General features: G+C 42.4%; 1 protein-coding gene across 2 annotated transcripts in view; it reads left to right on the forward strand.

The window, feature by feature from the left end:
- The window catches only part of LOC128702415 (roundabout homolog 3-like), a 1608794-nt gene that overhangs the window by 1148 nt on the left and 1595125 nt on the right, over nucleotides 1–12521 (forward strand). The window lies entirely within an intron of this gene.

Here is a 12521-nt window from a genome sequence, read left to right on the forward strand (position 1 = left end):
CTCTGGTGGTATACCTTGGCAGTACCTGGCCAGGTGTGATCCTCTGGTGATATACCTTGACGGTATCTGACCAGGTGTGATCCTCTGGTGGTATACCTTGGCAGTACCTGGCCAGGTGTGATCCTCTGGTGGTATACCTTGGCAGTACCTGGCCAGGTATGATCCTTTGGTGGTATACCTTGACAGTATCTGACCAGGTGTGATTCCTCTGGTAGTATAACTGTAGTACCTGGCCCTCGGTGATTCTCTGGTAGTACAATTCGGCAGTACCAGACCAGGCGTGCTCCATCATGACAAGGTTAAATCTGCAACATTTTTAAGTTTGCGACACTGACAGGCAGACCCTGATACAGTAAACTGTAAACTAGATCAAATGAGAATTAAATATAGCATAAACGGAAACTGCAAAAAATAGTAATTGTTGCAAGAGAGAGAGAATGGATCAGCAATTTAGTTTGTTTTTATTAGGCTATAACCACGGCAAAATTCCCCGCTGAAAAATATGTCTACGCTCGAGACGAAAATGTTGAGGTTTATTTGTGTTCGGGATATGACAGGATTCTGGGAAATGAACTTGCAAATGGAGAGCGAAGGCTTCTGTTCGGGCTTGGTCTATTGCAGATTTCTGCCTCCGTGTCTTTATGGTGGTGGGATTGGTGGGCCCTCGTCTAGACAGGCAATAATTAATGCTGATATTCAACAGGATGTGTATATTAAGCACTAATTCAAAAGGAATCTTCGCTTTGAGGCAGTTCTCTGTAGACACCAGATCAGTTATACATTCAAAGCCTGCTACCCGCAACTGCTCTTGTTTCCCAGCGTGTGACGAGCAGAATGCAACTGTGGAGCACATATTAACTGTTTGGCTACTACTACGACTTTTTAACCTAAGCAACAATTTTTAGAATTACGTAGGTGCCTGTAGAGACCTCTGGGAAATATTTTTTTAGGGTAACTTTCTTGTCAAATGTATACATTTTTAACCGATGTGGACTGTTTTATCTTACGTTGAATCTATGTTTTCTTGATAGTTTTTATTTTTCTTGCTTAGTTTTAATTTTGATATTTTTTAAGTTAGCTCATACTGACTTTTAATTGCCAAGAAAGCTAAATTATTTCTTAGGTCTTCTGATCTCACAAATTTTTCCTTCCACTAAAAAATACTGAACTCGGAAGTGATAAAAATTAGCAATTAGTCCAAAAGATATATAAATAAACGTCTTCAAGGAAAGTAATTCGATGCTGCCGAGGGATTCTTGATCAAACTTGATTACCTTCAGTTTCCTCAGTGATGTGTGCCCCCTATGGTTTCATTACATCTTCGTGAATATATAATAATTTACTCCCCACGGGCTTTGAGTTATACTTGAATGCTATATCTAAGCGCAGATGTAAATGATATAACTAAAGTAAATGATACGTAAACTACCTTGTCACCAACGAATAGAATATTTAACTTGGAGGAATGTATTCATGTCATTCACATGCAGGTATCTGAGGGCTTTAATATGTCGTGCCTCTGATACTGCTGAAGGTCATTTGATCCAAAGAACTGAAGTTTTCCTCTTTTCTCTTGGTTTCTCTTGGAACAAACCTAAGTATCTTTCATTACTACATGCCATATAATTTGTTGCACAGATGTGAAGAGAATAGTTACCTATTGTAGGAGGTTGCTATTGACATCTGAAGGCTAGTTACTGTTGCAGCTGCTGCTGATGTGTACATTTACAGTGTTATCCAGTGTGGGGTTGTTCAGCGCAGTAAATTTGTTGGAGGTATAGGATTATCACATGATTCAGAGGGCGGGGAAGGGACTGATTAGGTCTGGAAGGTTGGACAATGGCACAAAGCCAAATGGTACCCCAGGTTGTATGAACACATGACATGTTTTTTTGGTCTTGATTGTTGGTGAAGGTAGTCACTGAACGTCATCCAATGAGATGCTGGATGATCTGATAGCTTTGTGTGTTCCTGAAGATGTTGATATCCGCATTCTGAACTTTTTGAGTGTAAAGGGATCAGAATTTAAGGTTAAGCAGACAGAGGTTAAGCATTTGTTTACCCCAAAAATTATGTATGCTCGGGTGTTGGCAAGAGATGTGGGGTTAAAGGATAAAGAATCTAACACAAAGCGGTAGTTGTCACAGCTGCTCTTTGCAGATGACACTATGTTTTTGGAAGATTCTGAAGAGAAGTTACAGAGTTTGGTTCACGAGTTTGGTAGGGTATGTAAAAGAAGAAAATTAAAAGTGAATGTAGGAAAGAGTAAGGTGATGAGGATAAAAAATTTAGGTAACGAAAGACTGGATATCAGATTGGAGGGAGAGAGTATGGAGGAGGTGAATATATTCAGATATTTGGGAGTGGACGTGTCAGCAGACGGGTCTATGAAAGATGAGGTGAATCATAAAACTGACGAGGGAAAAAAGGTGAGTGGTGCACTGAGGAGACTGTAGAGACGAAGAACTTTATCAATGAAAGCAAAGAGGGGAATGTATGAGAGTATAGTTATACCAACGATCTGCAGCCTGAAGAAGACTGGAGGCAGTGGAGATGTCATGTCTGAGGGCAATGTGTGGTGTGAATATAATGCAGAGAATTCGTAGTTTGGAGATTTGGAGGATGTGCGGGATTACCAAAACTATTATTCAGAGGGCTGAGGAGGAGTTATTGAGATAATTTGGGCATTTAGAGAGGATGGAACGAAATAGAATGACTTAGAGTATAAATCTGTAGTGGAGGGAAGGCGGGGTAGGGGTCTGCCTAGGAAATGTTGGAGGGAGGGGGGTTAAGGAGGTTTTGTGTGCGAGGGGCTTGGACTTCCAGCAAGCATGCGTGAGCGTGTTAGATAGGGGCGAATGGAGACAAATGGTTTTAGGACTTTACATGCTGTTGGAGTGTGAGCAGGGTAACATTTATGAAGGAATTCAGGGAAACCGGCAGGCCGGACTTGAGTCCTGGAGATGGGAAGTACAGTATCTGCACTCTGAAGGAAGGGTGTTAATGTTGCAGTTTTATAACTGTAGTGTAAGCGCGCCTCTGGCAAGACAGTGATGGAGTGAATGATGACGGAAGTTTTTCTTTTCCGGGCCACCCTGCCTTGGTGGGAAAATGCCGATATGTTAAGAAAATAATAAAAAAAACATCTGACATTCACATGAGTCATACAGAGATGTGTGAACATGTCAGCTTTGTCAGTGCTACCCATGTTAGAGTTGCAAGCCTTGATGACGTTGAGGAAGGAGACCAGCATTTTCTAATTTACAGTGCCATTGTACTTGAGGACTTTGCTAACTGATTCAGTGCCAGCATCAAAAGATAGTATAGTGACTACACGGTATCTCACTGTTCTTCTCTTCACCTCGGGCTCATTTATGTCCTTGGAATCCTGTGGGAGCGGATTACCAATTCGGTTTTTCCTTGCTGTACCCGTACATTTGCACTCGCACTTCTGATGGAGGAGAAGAACAATGCCAGCATAAATTTCTAACGTGTCTGGTTGTGGTATGGTTATCGTCAGACAAATTAACAACTTTGGAAGTGATATTCATCTTGAATTTCCCCCAGCTGTGAAAATTGAGGCCCTTCTGATACATGAGCATACATGTCACCATGAAGCCATCTGCACTTGCTATGAAAAAATGCTTGAAGTTCCAGTTGTTTCTTTGTCTTGATGTATTGACTCAAGTTATCAACCAGAGTACAATTATAAGCAGCCATCACTTCATAGATTGACTGCACCAGGACATAAGAACATAAGAAAAAAAGGAACACTGCAACAGACCTACTGACCCATGCGGAGCAGGCTCATGTCACCCCCCGGAATAGACCAATGACCCCCCCCCCCGGATTAGCCGAATGACCCACCCAGTCTGGTCACCTCCACTCAAGGATGGAGCACTTCACCAGACCAAGCAGCATAAGCTAGTCAGGTCCAACTCACACCCACCCACACCCACTCATGTATTTATCTAACCTATTTTCAAAACTACACAACGTTTTAGCCTCAATAACTGTACTCGGGAGCTTGTTCCACTCATCCACAACTCTATTACCAAACCAGTGCTTTCCTATATCCTTCCTGAATCTGAATTTTTCCAACTTGAAACCATTGCTGCGAGTCCTGTCTTAGCTGGAAATTTTCAGCACGCTATTTACATCCCCTTTATTTATTCCTGTTTTCCATTTATACACCTCGATCATATCCCCCCTAATTCTACGCCTTTCGAGAGAGTGCAGATTCATGGCCCTCAGTCTATCCTCATAGGGAAGATTTCTGATACATGGGATCATCTTTGTCATCCTCCTCTTTACGTTTTCCAGAGCATTTATATCCATTCTGTAATACGGTGACCAGAACTGAGCAGCATAGTCTAAATGAGGCCTAACCAAGGATATACAGAGTTGAAGAACAACCTGAGGACTTCTATTATTTATTTATACTTCTAGATATGAAGCCAAGAACTCTGTTAGCTTTATTGCGAACACTTATGCACTGTTGTCTTGGTTTTAGATTACTGCTAACCAGAACTCCTAAATCCTTTACGCAATAAGTAGTATTAAGATCTACATTATTTAGTTTATATGTGGCATGGTTATTTACCTGTCCAACATTTAGAACTTTGCATTTGTCAAGATTAAACTGCATCTGCCACTTCTCCGACCTTTGCATCAGTCTATTCAAATCATCCTGGAGTGCTCTAGTGTCTTCATTAGAATGAATTGGACGGCCTATTTTGGTGTCATCAGCAAATTTGCTTATGTCGCTATTTATTCCCTCATCTATGTCGTTTATGTAAATTGTGAACAACAACGGGCCCAACACTGACCCCTGAGGAACACTGCTTGTGACGTGCCCCCATTCTGATTTCTCCCCATTTATGTAAACTCTCTGCTGTCTATTTGTCAGCCATGCCTCTACCCAGGAAAAAATTTCTCCTCCTATTCCGTGTGCCTTAAGTTTCCTTAATAGCCTCTGTTGTGGAACTCTATCGAAAGCCTTACTGAAGTCCATATACACAATATCATATTCATTACCATGATCTACCTCCTCAAACACATTAGTGAAAAAAGTTAGTAAATTCGTAAGACAGGAACGCCCCTTTGTAAAACCGTGTTGAGATTCATTAATCAATCTGTGCCTGTCAAGATGGCTACGAATTGCATCGGCAATTATTGATTCCATAAATTTTCCCACTATGGAGGTAAGGCTTATTGGTCTATAGTTCGAAGCCAAGGACCTGTCACCTGCCTTGTAAATAGGTATTACATTTGCCATTTTCCACTTATCAGGCACTATGCCAGTTTGTAGTGATATGTTAAAAAGATTAGCCAAAGGTATGCTAAGTTCCTCTTTACATTCCTTTAACACCCTTGCAAACAGTTCATCAGGGCCTGGGGATTTGTTAGGTTTTAGTTTCTCTATTTGTCTGAGGACCGTGTCACTAGTTACAGCAATCGTACATTGTTTATCATCCTGTTCTACGGGTGCATTGAACTTTCATGGACACATTATATGGTCAAATGAAGGTCTGACTTGGAAGAAACCTCTTCGATTGGGTGTTGACGTTGAAGTGCAAAACACTAAGAATAACCTTGAATTTCTTGTCAGTCATCCCGTCTGCAACTTGAGGAATCCTATTCATGTTGGCCCAGTAATTATCTGTTGCTGGAAACTCACTGATCGCCATGTACAACAAGATGCCATTAAATACCATCAGCTCAGAGGTGTTTATGTTAAAGGTGGTGTCCACAGTCTTTTGCCACAGTCTTTTGCCTTCACTATTACCATGTAACTTTTGCCTTCACTATTACCATGTAACTCTTGCCTTCACTATTACCATGTAACTCTTGCCTTCACTATTACCGTGTAACCCTTGCCTTCACTATTGCCATTTAACTCTTGCCTTCACTATAACCATGTATTCTTTCACTATCGCCCAAACCATCCACGCCAAATCATCACTCATATATGGTTACCTACATGTAGGTCCGCTAGTCCAGTACTGGCATTGAGGGAGTTTGTGTCCATAGAAGCGATTGACTTTCGTTTCGGCATTTTTATATAAAGTCCTCTACTGCTTTCATAATTTCCCTTACATCATCTTTTAAGTATAACTATATAGCTATATTACAAAATTTTTTCATGAACTTAGTTTCATTGTATAAGGGCTGGTAAGGAACACTGTCGCAATATTCTCTTTTTGGATGTTTGTGAGAGACATGCGCTCTTTCCTTCCCAACCCCAAGGGGTTATATGGAACTCTGGTCTTAAAACTATGAAGAGGAGCTCTAATGGCTTTTCTCTGACACGTTGATCCCACGATAGGCTTCTGAACAGTTTAAAATTCACTGACGGCCCGCTCAGCAAGTTAAACAATATCTGCAAATCAGTGATTTAGTATTCTCTTGTGAACCGGCACAATAGAGCAACGGTTAAGCAACCGCTGGTGAACCGGTGCAGCAGACTCTTGGTTTACCTTCTGGTATACCAGAACTAAGTTCGGTCCGAAAGGTCACATTGCAGGTCTTTTACTGTCTGCGATACGACACTCAACTTCACAAAAAATTATTTCTAACTTCTTGTTTTTTTTTTTTTCAGGTAAGTGATTTGTCACAGCTTCTCGCGGGACAGCGATGGGTCACACGCTTAGGTAAGTAAGTTCTTGCTTCTCATTTGTTATGTTTGTACTCTGCTCTTGTGCACAGATACGGCTATGTACTCTGTGCTAGTGTGCACGGACAAGGTTGTTGTTGTTGTTGTTGGTTCGCCGGTACGTCCAGCCCGGGTCTTCTCCAGATGCTGACCCTGCCTTGGTTCCCAAGCTTGGGTGTGATGGGCCGGTCAACAGCCGACGGCAGGAGAGCAAAGACAACTATTACAGGGTTCGTTTTGGAGCCACACCCCAGCTTTAGCAGACAGCAAAGTGCTGGGGAAACTTGTCTTCCCGGTGGATGGTCATTGATGGTCGTGCTAGAGAAGGGTACCGTCTTCACGAGACCCATTCTGGAGAGTCCTGAATTTCTTCTTTGAGGTGTAGTCCAGTCCCACAAGGCAGAGACTCGCGGTGAGTCGTCTGACCAGGTCTTCAGTGGTGGATGTACGAGTTGGGTCGCAGGTGTACTTGATTGTTCCATCCTGGAGGCGCTGAGCAAGTTCTGGTGATTGCATTTTGTCCTTATTCTGGTTGGTTGTGTAGAAGTATACACCAGTCATGACCTGGGCTTCTTGTTGTGGTGTAGCAGTGGCAGTGGCACGGAGAGATGCATCCCAAGGTTCTTGTGTTTTAGTTTTCTTGGCTGGCGGCTGAATTGGTCGAGGCGAGGCTTCTGATTGGTCAGCTGCGATGGCGGTGGAAGCAGGCGGTGGTGGACTCTCATTGGTGGGATTTGCTGACGTCTCAGTGGTCTCTGATTGGTCCATGTCTGTGTCGAGTGGGGGTTGTGGTAGCAGTGGAGCAGCGGTGATGTTGGCGACATTTGCAGTGGATTTTATGATGTCAATGGAAGGTGGTGATTCAGGGAATGTAAAACCAGGCAAGTTGTTGAGCTGGAAGAGTTCGTTGATGGTGGTGTTGAAGGAACCAGGGTCAGCTATATTATGTACATGAGCATACATGATGCAGTAAAGAATCTTGGTGGAGTCGCAAGCAGGAGATGGCGGGGAAATGGTAGATGCAGCTTGCGTGGCTTGGAGAATCTTGGTAGTATCTGCCTGAAGCTTGGTAATAGCAGCATATGTGCAGTGGGTTTCTTTTGTTGTTGGAGTTGTTTCTTAAGTATATCTCGTCTGGTTGGGCACTTGACAGCAAGTGTATGGTGATCATTCTTGCAGTTCAAGCATTTAGGTGGAGAGGCGGTAGTGCACGTCTTGAAGTCATGACCTTCTTGGCCGCAGGGGAGCCTTTGGTGGAATGTAGGTATAAGTAACAGTTATAACACTGTGAAATTTGCTGGAATTTTTGTGCTTCGATGAAGGCTGGATTGATGTGGAAATAGCGAATACCCAGCCCCTCAGCGAGAGCTCTGGCTGCCATGTTGATGTCACTGAAATTGACCTTCAGCATGGAGGAGGCATTGGGTATTTTGGTAATGAATTCCACCTTGGCAAAAAAGTTCTGTGCTTCAATGGACGACTTCATTTCTTCGGTAGCCTGGGCTGTGATGAGCCTGTCAAGTCTCTTGAGAAACACAGCTCTCCTGGCCCTCAAAGCTGGGGATGTCAAGATAATAAATCCCTGGTTTCGTAGAGTGGTTGTAGCAATGGTGGTAATTAGTTTCTCGGCCTCGATGTCGTCAGTACAGACGACAACGAAGGCCTCTTTGAGCGATAGAATCGCATTACACTTGACCTGCAATCTGCCCCTGACGTCAGCTGCAAGTGCTAGCTTGGACGAGTCACTGATTGTCCCACCCTCTGGTTTAATCTTTTCCCTGTTCGAGAAATGCATCGTGAAGTGATGCAGAGTAAAGGTCCCCCTCCCCAACGGGGATCGGAGGGATACTTCTTGTGTTGTTGATGATCTTGCACGGACAAGGTTTTGTATTTTATACTGATATTTCCGGACACGGTTATATACTCGGGCTAGTGAGCACAGACACGGCTGTGTTGTCATTGTGGTTGTGTGCTCTGTGCACAAACACGGTTGTGCGCTTTGTGCTTCCAGGACCCTCCAGGGAGGTTCAGTGATGCCGGTGAGGGGCTCTTTATCCAGGGAATTAGACGTATCCTTTATTTTTCGTCGGATCGAGCCTCCGTCTTCCGTTACACCCCCCGGGCTCTGTATAACCCCTACAGGTTTAGCGCTTTCCCTCTCTGAGTGCAGTAATACTGTGCTAGCGTGCACAGAAAGAGCTGTGTACTCTGCGGTGATGTGCACAGACACTGCAGTACACCCTGTGAAAGTTTCCACGAACACTGACCATTAACGTGGAATTCTGCTATCGGGATCCCGAGAAATGAACAGGCGAGTGCTGAGGCGAGGCTTGCCTTGGCTTGCTGTCTCGAAATTGTTCCTTCTAAGACTTCTGCCTCAGAATGAACTGATGGATCACTTAGTCACTTGAGGTAGACGGGGATGAGCTTATGAGAGATTGGAACACTTTTCTCAGATCGCGCAGAGGCCGAAAGAAGCCTAGTTAAATTTACTGCTTATGAAGGGGATCCAGTTTTAATTTGTCAAGATACAATAATAAAGTTAGTCATTTTTTTCAGTTTTGTTTTCAGTTATATTTTACATTAAATTCTTTACAAGTCTCTAAGAGAAATGTTTGTTTTTCATTTCTAAAGAAACAGGCAGAGCAACACAGGTATAACTGCATTCATAAGTGAAGTCAAGAACATAAGTGAAGTCAAGTCACAGTCCTATGGCAATTAATCAGATTTCACAATCTAAATAAAATTGGCGAATTAGCATAGGCACAGCTTAAAACTAATCGTAATCAAAATGCTCTAGCGTTCAAAGTTTGAAGCTGATCAGAAGAGGCATTCTAATGTTAATGGACAAAAACAAGTATTCAGAACTTTTTAATACAATTGTCAAATTGAGACAAATTCCAGTAACAGTGTAGCTCTTGACTGAAGCTAACATACAGCATTTCTAAACTCATTAGGTTAGGTAAGGTAAAGTTTGTCAGGAAACAGGACAAGCATTTCCTGATGCGGGTCTTAGACATATGATGACCTGCCACTGGAACTTTTGGTCATCTAACCGAGGCCTTCCGCTGGCTTACCGGTTCACCCCTTCAAAAGTTATGGTAATAATTATAAGCATTTTATTATCCTAAAATCATTGAAGCTGGTCGGGCACTTCCCTAGTTAACGAACACAAACCAGTAATCCCTAATTTATTAACCGTTAGTAAAATACCAAATTTTTATCCACTGAGCCTAAACCTATAACGAATTTTAGAATTTTATTTTTGTTATACAATATATATCAGACTTTAGTTGACGCATGCGGCTACTGAATTTCCCAGAGGTGCTAACATAAATTTTTATGGAGCAGAATTGTCCAGGAGGTAAAGTCGAAAATATTGGATAAGGAAATGGTTCACGAGGAAGAGAAAACTTGTAAAAAATTTTATAACGCAAGCGATGGCGTGAATTTGGTGTCACCCTTCAGGCAAGACGGGTGACACCCACCTTGCCTGACGGATGACACTCCAAGCACCTCCAAGGTTCCCGTGGAAAAATTTCAGAATGCCTCTTTCATTGGCTTCAAACTTGCAGTACCTTTTATTAAACGTTATTAAAGGTTATGTTTTTTTTTATTCTCCATAGGTATCAATATAATAAATTTATACATACATATAACACCGATTTCCGTGAGATAACTATAAAACCTCTCCCCCCCCCCCCCGAGCAGCTTCAAACTTTCAACACAGGTGTACCATCCTTTGTAAAAGATTCGGATTGTTATTAGAGTGTGATAAGGTAAAAGTTCAGATTTTTAACCTGGAGGGTTAGCCACCCAGGATACGTGCGTCATCGAGGACTGTCTGTTATTTCCTTTGTGGTCCTATTTTGTCCCCCAGGATGCCACCCACAACACTCGACTAACAACCAGCTACCTCCTTACTGATAAGTGAACAGGGGCAACAGATATAAGGAAACATGCCTATCGTTTCCATCCATGCCGAGGATTGCACCACGAACACTGTGTGTGAGACGAGTGCGTTATCAGTTTTATTTTAAAAGTTATAATGTATTTTTTCTGTAAGATAAATGGAGACAAAGTCTTCTGAACGGCTTGCATCTTCAAACAGGATTATTATTATTATAATCAAAAAGAAGCGCTAAGCCACAAGGGGTATACAGCGCTGCTTCAAACACGAGAGAACAAAGATTACAGTAAATTGCAATTATGTTTTGATGAAATGACATAGAATGTAGGAAAACTTTTGTTGATACAATTTTTCGTTCGAGCAAGTGTTATTTGATGGTCGTAACTAACTTAGGTGTTAGGTTAGTATGTGTACACTCCGTGAGCGTGACCTGTTGTAGTGTTACTGGGTCACAGTGTTACAGTGACTGTGTGGGGAATAAACTTGTACTGTATTTACCATTGTCCAGTATAGAGATTAGTGTTCACTTGTGAGTAAAGAGTCACATTTCAAAACCACTAAGGGAATGACAGCGAATGAAACTGAATTACGGGCGAGTTACAGTACTGGACCCTACTTATCTATATGTGGTTTAAGGGGTTTGAGCCCCAGCTTTATATTTTGGCATTTTCCAGTGTTTCAGAGTATTAAAACTCAGTTAAAATGTGTTCTGAAACTTAACGTCTCTTAAGGGTGTTTAATTACTGCTGAAGGAATGTTGGAGGGCTTAGATGTTACCAGAAACGGTGTTCTCTCAGATGTGTTCATTTAACGTGGTGGAGGAGTTTTAATGAAATTCACTCAAGAGTACTCTGAGTTCATACTCATTTTTCCTTTTCAGTGTAAATAGCATAGATAATTCCTCTTCATCACCGAAAAAACGATGGCGGAAAATATATCTGAATTCCTCTAGTGTGCCAGCCATTCGCGGTGTGATGGCTGACACACTGCCTGAAGGAAAATGAAATACCCGATGATGTAAACACCAAAGAAGGTAGCCGGCGGATCTAACAGTAACGAGGGAATATGTTTAACTCGCATTTTTCTGGTGCCCCAACGTTCATCATTAGCTAAATGACTCTAACACTACCTATGTTATCGATCTAGAAGACAGTTTTTCTAAGCCTTGCTCCTTTAATTTTTTAAATGGCATCCCAGGGATGTGTTCTGGGTAGATATGGAGGTTGTTGGAAAATTACCACTGATGGTGGCATTGACTGGGTTTCAAAGATTTGATGACAACCTTCCAGTCCATTTTGTGTTATTCTAATGGCGTTTGTTTTCTTCCCTCCCTTTCTCACTTTGTTTTCCTCTTTATTTATGCCTACTTTTGAAAGTAACGAGAGCCAGTCACTGATAAGCTCGTGGACGCTGACGTTAACACGAGTATGAAATCGACACCTTCCTTGGACAGTAAATCGCCTTGAGCTTGGCTGTGCATTTTTCCGGCGCCTCGCGTGAAACGGATTTTCTGGCTATTCTCGGTGGCACAGTGCCAGCTGTTACCTCCCACTAAAAAGAGCTGCACCGATGCAGCTTTGCAATTTTTTGAAGCTGCTGTAAACACGCAGAAAGGATCGAAACTCTGTTTAGAGCTTGGCAAGTGCGTCTGTGATGTCATATAGAACGTAGCTAACTTAGTCACAGTGATTAATGACCATTGAATTACGACAGCATACTTACTTTTGAGATGGTGCATCTCACTACGAGATACCACTTTATGCTCCTAGAGGTAAAGTGGATACTGTCAACCAAGAGTACTTCTTGCAGTAAGAAGACCGATGACTGCCGACAACTAGAGGGAAATAAATCGAGGAACAGATGGGACTCGAACCCATGGTGAGTCATAGAACTCACAGGCCAGTCAATGTGTTAGCGCACTGGCCTGTGAGTTTTAGAACTCGCTTGCCATGGGTT

Source organism: Cherax quadricarinatus, chromosome 80 (genome assembly GCF_038502225.1).
Source record: "Cherax quadricarinatus isolate ZL_2023a chromosome 80, ASM3850222v1, whole genome shotgun sequence".
NCBI classification, from domain to species: domain Eukaryota; kingdom Metazoa; phylum Arthropoda; class Malacostraca; order Decapoda; family Parastacidae; genus Cherax; species Cherax quadricarinatus.